We start from the raw sequence: 8,656 nt of genomic DNA on the forward strand, positions 1-8,656 counted from the left end.
GGATAAATGTGAAGTTATCCACTTTGGTGGCAAAAATAGGAAAACAGATTATTATCTGAATGGTGGCCGATTAGGAAAAGGGGAGGTGCAACGAGACCTGGGTGTCATTATACACCAGTCATTGAAAGTGGGCATGCAGGTACAGCAGGCGGTGAAAAAGGCGAACGGTATGCTGGCATTTATAGCGAGAGGATTCGAGTACAGGAGCAGGGAGGTACTACTGCAGTTGTACAAGGCCTTGGTGAGACCACACCTGGAGTATTGTGTGCAGTTTTGGTCCCCTAATCTGAGGAAAGACATCTTTGCCATAGAGGGAGTACAAAGAAGGTTCACCAGATTGATTCCTGGGATGGCAGGTCTTTCATATGAAGAAAGACTGGATGAACTAGGCTTGTACTCGTTGGAATTTAGAAGATTGAGGGGGGATCTGATTGAAACGTATAAGATCCTAAAGGGATTGGACAGGCTAGATGCGGGAAGATTGTTCCCGATGTTGGGGAGGTCTAGAACGAGGGGTCACAGTTTGAGGATAGAGGGGAAGCCTTTTAGGACCGAGGTTAGGAAAAACTTCTTCACACAGAGAGTGGTGAATCTGTGGAATTCTCTGCCACAGCAAACTGTTGAGGCCAGTTCATTAGCTATGTTTAAAAGGAAGTTAGATATGGCCCTTGTGGCTACAGGGGTCAGGGGGTATGGAGGGAAGGCTGGGTTCTGAGTTGGATGATCAGCCATGATCATAATAAATGGCGGTGCAGGCTCGAAGGGCCGAATGGCCTACTCCTGCACCTATTTTCTATGTTTCTATGTTTCTATGTTTCCCACCCTCCCCCCACCTTCTTTATAGGGCCTCTGCCCCTTCCCCCTACAGTCCTGACGAAGGGTTCCGGCCCAAAACGTCGACCGATCTTTTCCACGGATGCTGCCCGACCTGCTGAGTTCCTCCAGCGTGTTGTGAGTGTTGCTTTGACCCCAGCATCTGCAGAGTATTTTGTGTTTATCAAACTAGAACTCCCACTGTCTTGTGGTAAAGTCGGTCTGTGAGGTTGGTGGGCAGGAATGGGGGTAAATGGACATATCCACAGACCAATGGGTGGCTGGCGTTCCAGAGTAGTTCGTTGACTGACATCTGATGAGTCCAGGACGGTGATTTGCCCCTCCCCACGCACTCACTATCCTAAAGTCCCAGACCTGCCGGTCGATGGGACAGTCGGCCCCGGAATAACAAATGCGAGATCAGGCGGTGAATGTGAGGATCTGGCGTCCGGACTGGAGACACTGCGGCCGCCTCCGGCTTGTGCTCGGCGCGGCTTCATTAATAAAATGAAGCACAGAGGTGACCGGATATTTCACCCGCCCTAATTATCTGCTCCCTGAATTTCGACTGAGTCACCGCGTAAATAAATGTAAACAACAGGAGCTGAAATCACTCAGCAAAACGCCGACATAGTGAAAGATCCGTTCAGAATCATTGAAATCGAATCCTTTTCCTAAGACCTGATAATATACGACATTTACAACTAGTATCACCCACAGGAGGATGAAGCTGCCGGAGAGGGTGGAGAGTAAAACCACAGACCTCCTCCTGCTCTCCATCTCCGGGTCACTGCGGTTCTCCCCCTTGCTCTGACCCCTCAGCCCCTTACGGACCTGATTGGCCGCTAAAATGTGCCTGACTGTCAGAGCGTTGAGCAGCAGGATCCCAGCGAAAGGGAGGACCGGGGTTAAAACCGTCTCGAGCCAGTCATATCCTACCCACCCGGGGTCAATGAAAACATTTTGCATGAGTTTACAGAACCACGGTACATTGTCGATGATCATCGGGGTTCCCGTGTGAAGTACCGGGGAACGTTTCTCAGACAGGACAGAACACCGGTTATTGTTAAAACCACAGCCGCAGTTTTCCCGGTGCAATATTTTGTTTTCAGCTTCTGGCAGCAAATGGCGACAAACCGATCAAAGGTGAAAGTGACGGTGGACCAGACAGAACAGACTGTGGCTGTGAACATCAGTACATCGATCACACTGCACACAGGGGTATGTCCAGAAAACTCCACCGGAAGTAATACAGTTTGAATCGAGACAGAATAACCTGGGTGACAATGGTCAGTATATCGGCCGCTGCCATGGCCACCAGGTAGCGAGTGGTGCAGGTAGAGAGGCCGCACTTTCCCCGGGACAGGATCACAATCGCCACTAAATTCACTGGAGCAAGACGGGAGGCTGGGTGGAGAGAGCGAGAGAAAGAGACCGGGCATTACTGAACGCATTACTCTAGTTACTGAAGGGATCGGGATTCAGCGAAAGAGCAGAGACTGTGAACGGCTGCTAATCTAACATCAGACACGGGTCATTCTGTCTCTGACCTGCCTTCTTCAGTGTGGAGATAAGACAATGTATGGACAATCGTCGGCGTTAAAGACTGTATGAGCAACCACGATCGGTGCTGATCCCGATTCCAGTCGGTGATGGGGCCGGTTTCACTCATTTAACCGTGACTGGCCAGGTCTGTGGAAACTCAGCATCTGATGGGGCCGAGAAGGGAGACAGAGAGGAGCAACACACACAGAATACTGGAGGGACTCAGCAGGTCAGACAGCATACATGGAATTGAACAAACTCTGGTTTGGGGCCGAGACTTTTCCACAGGACGAAGCGGTGCCGCGATTTACGGCAGGTCTCAGACTGAAAGCAGGAAGAACTTTGTTCAGGTGATCAGACCCAATTATTAACCTAAAGGCAGTCAGGTCCGACTGTGACAGACTCCACAGGGAGACATGAAACACAGGACCAGGGTTTCTCTCTGTTCAATAACTCAGAAACAGTGAACTTTACAATGTAAACGCCTCCCAGTCACAGCTTGCGGGAGAGCTGCCTGTCCCCACACAGGGACAACTCCGGACAAGGTGTCATTGAAGGGAAGAACAACGTTCGAGTCGATCCCGTGAGTGAGATCAGAGACAGGAGTTTAGTTCCGCTTGTCATTAAATATGAAAAATCAGAGTGTTGAACTGACAGGATCAATATCGCTGATGGATATTTGTGCAATGATCATCAAGCTGAAAGCTTGTCAAATGATCATAAACAGATTCACACTGTTAACACACAGAAATACCAAACATCAATTGCTCTGCTCAGTCACCAGGAACTCCAATAACGGCAATCAACACGTACAATATTTTCTGCACACTCCAGTACCTATCAATCATTGCAGACAGTTTCTCTGTCCAGTGATTTCTCCGCCCGCGCTACAGGCGATCTCTCGGCATTAAGTGTTGAGGTAGCACTTGCCTGGGTTTTTAAATACCATTTAGCGACTCCACAGGGACACATTCCAACAGATTTAAAAATAAATGTGTTTAAATTATTTACACACCAATTACGTCAGACAGGTGCAATCCCCGTGGTGACAGATTGCGATTAAATTACTTAAGCAATGTAATGTTTGGACTGCTTGTGTGGATTATTGTCCGAAAAGGCGACCGAACCTTCAGCGGTTTCTTACCAAATCCATATGCTGCCACTCTGTGTGTACCTCAATGGAGCCATTTGCGAGGCACAGAATATTGAAGTAAATTATGTCATTGTAGCTTGTGAAATTGTGTTGAATCACCCACTAATACCGTTCCCCAGAGTATAAACTCTTGAAATAGTTTGTGTTTGGGAGAGTCTAACGTGAGGCTCGCCAAGAAAAGGTCTGTTTGTGAGTCCCGTGTCCCTAGCCCAGGCTCCGAGTTCCCAGTTCCTTGTCCTGGTCCTGCTTTCCTAGCGAAGGTCCTAGCCCAAGTCTGCGTTCCTGTCCCAGCTCCTAGTCCGTGTCCTGTCCCGTCCCTAACTCTAGTCCAGTCCAGTTCCTAGTACTTCAGTATCTGTGTATTGCATTTGGGTCCGGCTCCCAGCGCCCTCCTCTATCACACTTAAAGCCTGTGCCTTTATTACATCCAAACATCTTGAATATGGAGCTGATCCATACACCACGCAGCAATTATCAAGAACGATCTGATTGTACAGATCTAAATAGTCAATAAAGATTTTCGCGTAGCTCCCCAGAAATATCTACAATAACTCCCGAGTATATTGAATGTTCCTTTATATTTATTAATAATATTACTGATATGTTGCTTCTCTGGCGGCTTATTTTTCATCCACATGGCGAGAAATTTTACCACCGACACTTCTTCAAGAGTTTGAGCTTATAGGTTCATTTCCAGTACGGTCTATTAACTATAATTGTAAAACACGTAACTTGTGAATTAGCAAATGAAAGCTGAAGTCCTCATCTATTAACCTGCTGTTCGACCTTCTGACACAACAGAGTTTTCACGTAGAACCTCATCCCCGATATTACTGAATTTCTTCTCTCAATTTATCTTGATTATGAACAGCCAGAAACTAAACATTCCCTCTTTCACGAACAATCATGTTACCCTCTTCAATCAACACTGGAATATTCTGATCCCTGCGAAAACACCAATATCTTAATCATTCCCCAAACATCTGCAAGTTTAATATCCCTTCCAATGTTATCACAATACGACCTCCAGCAAACTTTTCTCAAAACCTTCAGAGATTACTTGCCGGCGGCCTGTGCCCTTTTATAAGACCATCAGGCATAGGAGCACAATTAGGCCATCTGGCCCATCGAGTCTGCTCCGCCGTTCAATCGTGGCTGATCTTTTTTTTCTCCTCTTCAACCCCAGTTCCCGGCCTTCTCCCTGCAACCTTTGATGCCATGTCTAATGAAGAACCAATCAATCTCTGCCTTAAATACACCCAACTCACTGGCCTCCACAGCTGCATCTGGCAACAAATTGCACAAATTCGCCACCCTTTGGCTAAAGAAATCTCTCCGAATCTCAACTTTGAATGGGCGCCGCTCGATTCTGAGGCTGTGTCCTCTTGGCCTCGACTCTCCCACAATGGGAAACCACCTTTCCACATCTACCCTGTCTCGGCATTTCAGCATTCGAAAATTTCAATGATATCCCCATTCACCCTTCTGAATTCCAGCGAGTACAGACCCAGAGTCATGAAACGTTCCTCCTATGATAACCCAAGCAACACACATCAAAGTTGCTGGTGAACGCAGCAGGCCGGGCAGCATCTCTAGGAAGAGGTACAGTCGACGTTTCGGGCCGAGACCCTTCGTCAGGACTAACTGAAGCAAGGGCTTTCAAAGTGGGAGGGGGAGGGGGAGATCCAAAATGATAGGAGAAGACAGGAGGGGGAGGGATGGAGCCAAGAGCTGGACAGGTGATTGGCAAAAGGGATACGAGAGGATCATGGGACAGGAGGCCCAGGGAGAAGGAAAAGGGGGAGGGGTGGAGAAAAAACCCAGAGGATGGGCAAGGGGTATAGTCAGAGGGACAGAGGGAGAAAAAGGAGAGAGAGAAAAAAATGTGTGTATAATAACCCTTTCATTCCTGGAATCATCCTTGTAAATCTGCTCTGGACCCTTCCCAATGCCAGCACATCTTTTCTAATATGAGAGTCCCACAACTGTTCACGATACTCAGGGTGAAGCCTCACCCACGGCTTATAAAGCCTCAGCATCACATCCCTGCTCTTGTATTCTAGAACTCTTGAAATAAATGCTAATATGCATTTGCCTTCCTCACCACCGACATAACCTGCAGGCTAACCTTTAGGGTGTTCTGCACAGGGACTCCCAAGTCCCCCTGCATCTCAGAATTTTGGGTTGATTTTCTCCCCGTTTAGAAAATAGTCCGCACCTTTATTTCTACTACCGAAGTGTTTGTACGTGATTTTGTCAACATTGTATTTCATTTGCTACTTTCTTGCCCAAGTCCTAATCTGGCCAAATCCTTCTGCATTCTACCTGTTTCCACAACACTACCTGCCCCTCTACCATTATTTGTATCATCTGCGAACTTAGCGAAAAAAAGAACACCTATTTCATCATCTAAATTGTTTATATAAAGCATAAAAAGAAGTGGTCCCAACCCCGACCCCTGCGGAACACCACTAGTCACCTCAGTCAACCAGAAAATAATCCTTTTATTCCCATTCGCTGCCTCTTACCAATCAGCCAATGCTCTAACCATGTTAGTAACTTTCCTGTAATACCATGGGCTGTTAACTTGGTAAGCCTCCTTATGTGTGGCATCTTGTCAAAGACCTTCTTAAAGTCCAAATATGCAACATCCACTGCATCCTCTTTATTTACCCTATTTGTAATCTCCTCAAGGAATTCCAACGGGTCTGTCAGGCAGGATTTTCCCTGAAGGAAACCATGCTGACTTGGTACTATATTCTCCTGAGTCACCAAGTACTCCATCACTTCATCCTTAACAATTGAGTCCAGCATCTTCCCAAACACTGAGGTCAGGCTAACTGGTCTATAATTTCCTTTCTGCTGCCTTCCTCCTTTCTTTAAGAGAGGAGCAGCATTTGCAATTTTCCAGTCCTCTGCCAGAGTCCAATAATTTCTGAAAGATCATTTCCAATGCCTCCACAATCTCTAACGCTCCCTCTTTCAGAACCCTAGGGTGCAGTTCATTTGATCCGGGTGACTATGTACCTTTAGGTCTTTCAGCTTTTTGAGCACCTTCCTCTTGTAATAGTAACTGCACCGACTTCTCTTCCTTCACATACTACAATATCAGGTAGACTGCTGTGTCCTCCAACGTGAAGACAGACGCAAAATATTCATTTATTTCATCAGCCATCTCCTTGCCCACGTTTTAATTCTCCTGCCTCGTTTTCTAGCAGTCCACTATCCACTCTCATTCCTCTTTTCTTTGTCACATTCTTGAAAAAGACTTCACTATCCATTTTGATATTATTTATTTGATTGCTTTCATATTTCAGCTTATCCCTTCTAATGTTCTTCTTTAAGTTGCTGTCTGTAGGTTTTATAAATTTTATATCCTTCACCAGCACTGCTGCTGTAAAAATCAACTTCTATAAGGCAGAGATTCTAAACCTGACCGAGGATGTTTAAAGGAGGTGTAATTTAGACCTGACCCTTAACATTTAAAGGACCTGTGCATTAGACCTGACTCAGAATGTTTAAAGGAGGTGGGCCTTAGACCTGAATCAGAATTGATAAAGCTGCAAGTTTTGTTTTTTCATACGCATCGTGGTGAGTGTCTGGAATGAATGCCGGGGTGGTGGTGGAGGCAGATGCGATAGAGGCGATTAGATACCAGATGAATGTGTTGAGAATGGAAAGATGTGGACATTGTGTCGGCAAAAGGACTGGTAAGTCCCATCTGAAATTGGTTCAGAACAACATTATGAGCAAAAGAACAGGAATTCTGCAGATGCTGGAAATTCAAGCAACACACATAAAAGTTGCTGGTGAATGCAGCAGGCCAGGCAGCATCTCTAGGAAGAGGTACAGTCGACGTTTCAGGCCGAGACCCTTCGTCAGGCCTAACTGAAGGAAGAGCAAAAGGGCTTGTTCCTGTTGCAAGGACGTGGCTGGGGACGAACCCAAGTGCAGAACATAGATGCTGAGACAGAGTCGTTAGGCGTCGCCCCTTCGCGAACGGGGAGTCAATACCCAGGAGAAGATGCGAAGCTTAGAACTAACAGTTCTCAGGAATAGGAAACGGGGTTTGCTCTCACGAGAGTCGACCAACGAACTGGCGGCTTCTTGCTGTGGTCGCAGGGTTTTTATCCTGCCGTTTGATGGGAAGCAGGTGCGTGTAGTTAGTGGTACTTGGGAATGATTGGAATCTAAATGAAGTGACCGAGGCCCAAATCTTGAGGTAAATGGCAAGGAGGGGGTTTGCTAGACGGGACCATGACGGTTCCCTGTTGCACTGCTCTTTGTGGTGTGACCACAGGTGGAGTACTGTGTGCACCTCGAGTCGGCCGCCTCAAGAAGTGGGTGGTTAACCAAGAAAGGTGGAACAAGGATTCATGACTTTTGTTGCCGTGTTCGGAGGAACTGAGTCAGACAAAGAGTGTCTACTGCCTGTACACTGATGCCAAGACCGACGATAAATCTCCTTCCGCCACGACAGGCTCGTCTGTCACGATACAATGGAAGGATAGAGTAAAGTGTGAAGAATGTCTCAAAAAGTTCACAATTGAAACTACTGTACATAATTCCAAACACACACTTGACATAAGGAGTATAACCGATCTTGGACGCCGCGCTCGATCGGCGGCAGCTGCCAAACTGGCGGGGCCGGCTTGGAGTTCTACTTATGCGGTTTCGACCCCTCGCTCGACCACTGTTAAAACACATTTCCTCAGCCACCACAGACATCGACGTAGCGGACTTGCCGAGAGGTCGAAGGAGAACCACGTCTGTCCTTGTGGACAGAAGGGGCTGCGAACACCAGCAGTAGAAACGTGTTGAATTCCGCTGTTGTAATGGTGCAAAAATGGGCTGAGCGTCGGGCAGATTTCCATCCCGTCTGTCATAGCTCAGCCCGACATCTTTTTCCTCCTGTCACTGGTGAGGTGCCTGTCCGTCAAATGAGAACTTTCGCGATGTTGAGTCAACATGAACGTCACTCATGCAGAGTGACCTTGCAAACAGTTAAAACCAATGTTCAGAATCTGTTCCCGTCCAGAATTCAGTTGATATATGTCGGTATGATAGTTCTCTTAATGAAGATCTTTAATGGTGTTCAAAATGAAGTTTGTGATGTTTATAACTGATGTGGTGAATTATACAGCT

At 46.8% G+C, this 8,656-nt stretch overlaps 1 pseudogene; it reads right to left on the bottom strand.

The window, feature by feature from the left end:
- Positions 1-1,386: 1,386 nt before the first annotated feature.
- LOC134346411 (probable G-protein coupled receptor 139) lies at positions 1,387-8,385 on the bottom strand (annotated as a pseudogene).
- Positions 8,386-8,656: the final 271 nt, after the last annotated feature.

The sequence above is a fragment of the Mobula hypostoma genome, chromosome 5 (assembly GCF_963921235.1).
Source record: "Mobula hypostoma chromosome 5, sMobHyp1.1, whole genome shotgun sequence".
Taxonomy (NCBI): Eukaryota; Metazoa; Chordata; class Chondrichthyes; order Myliobatiformes; family Myliobatidae; genus Mobula; species Mobula hypostoma.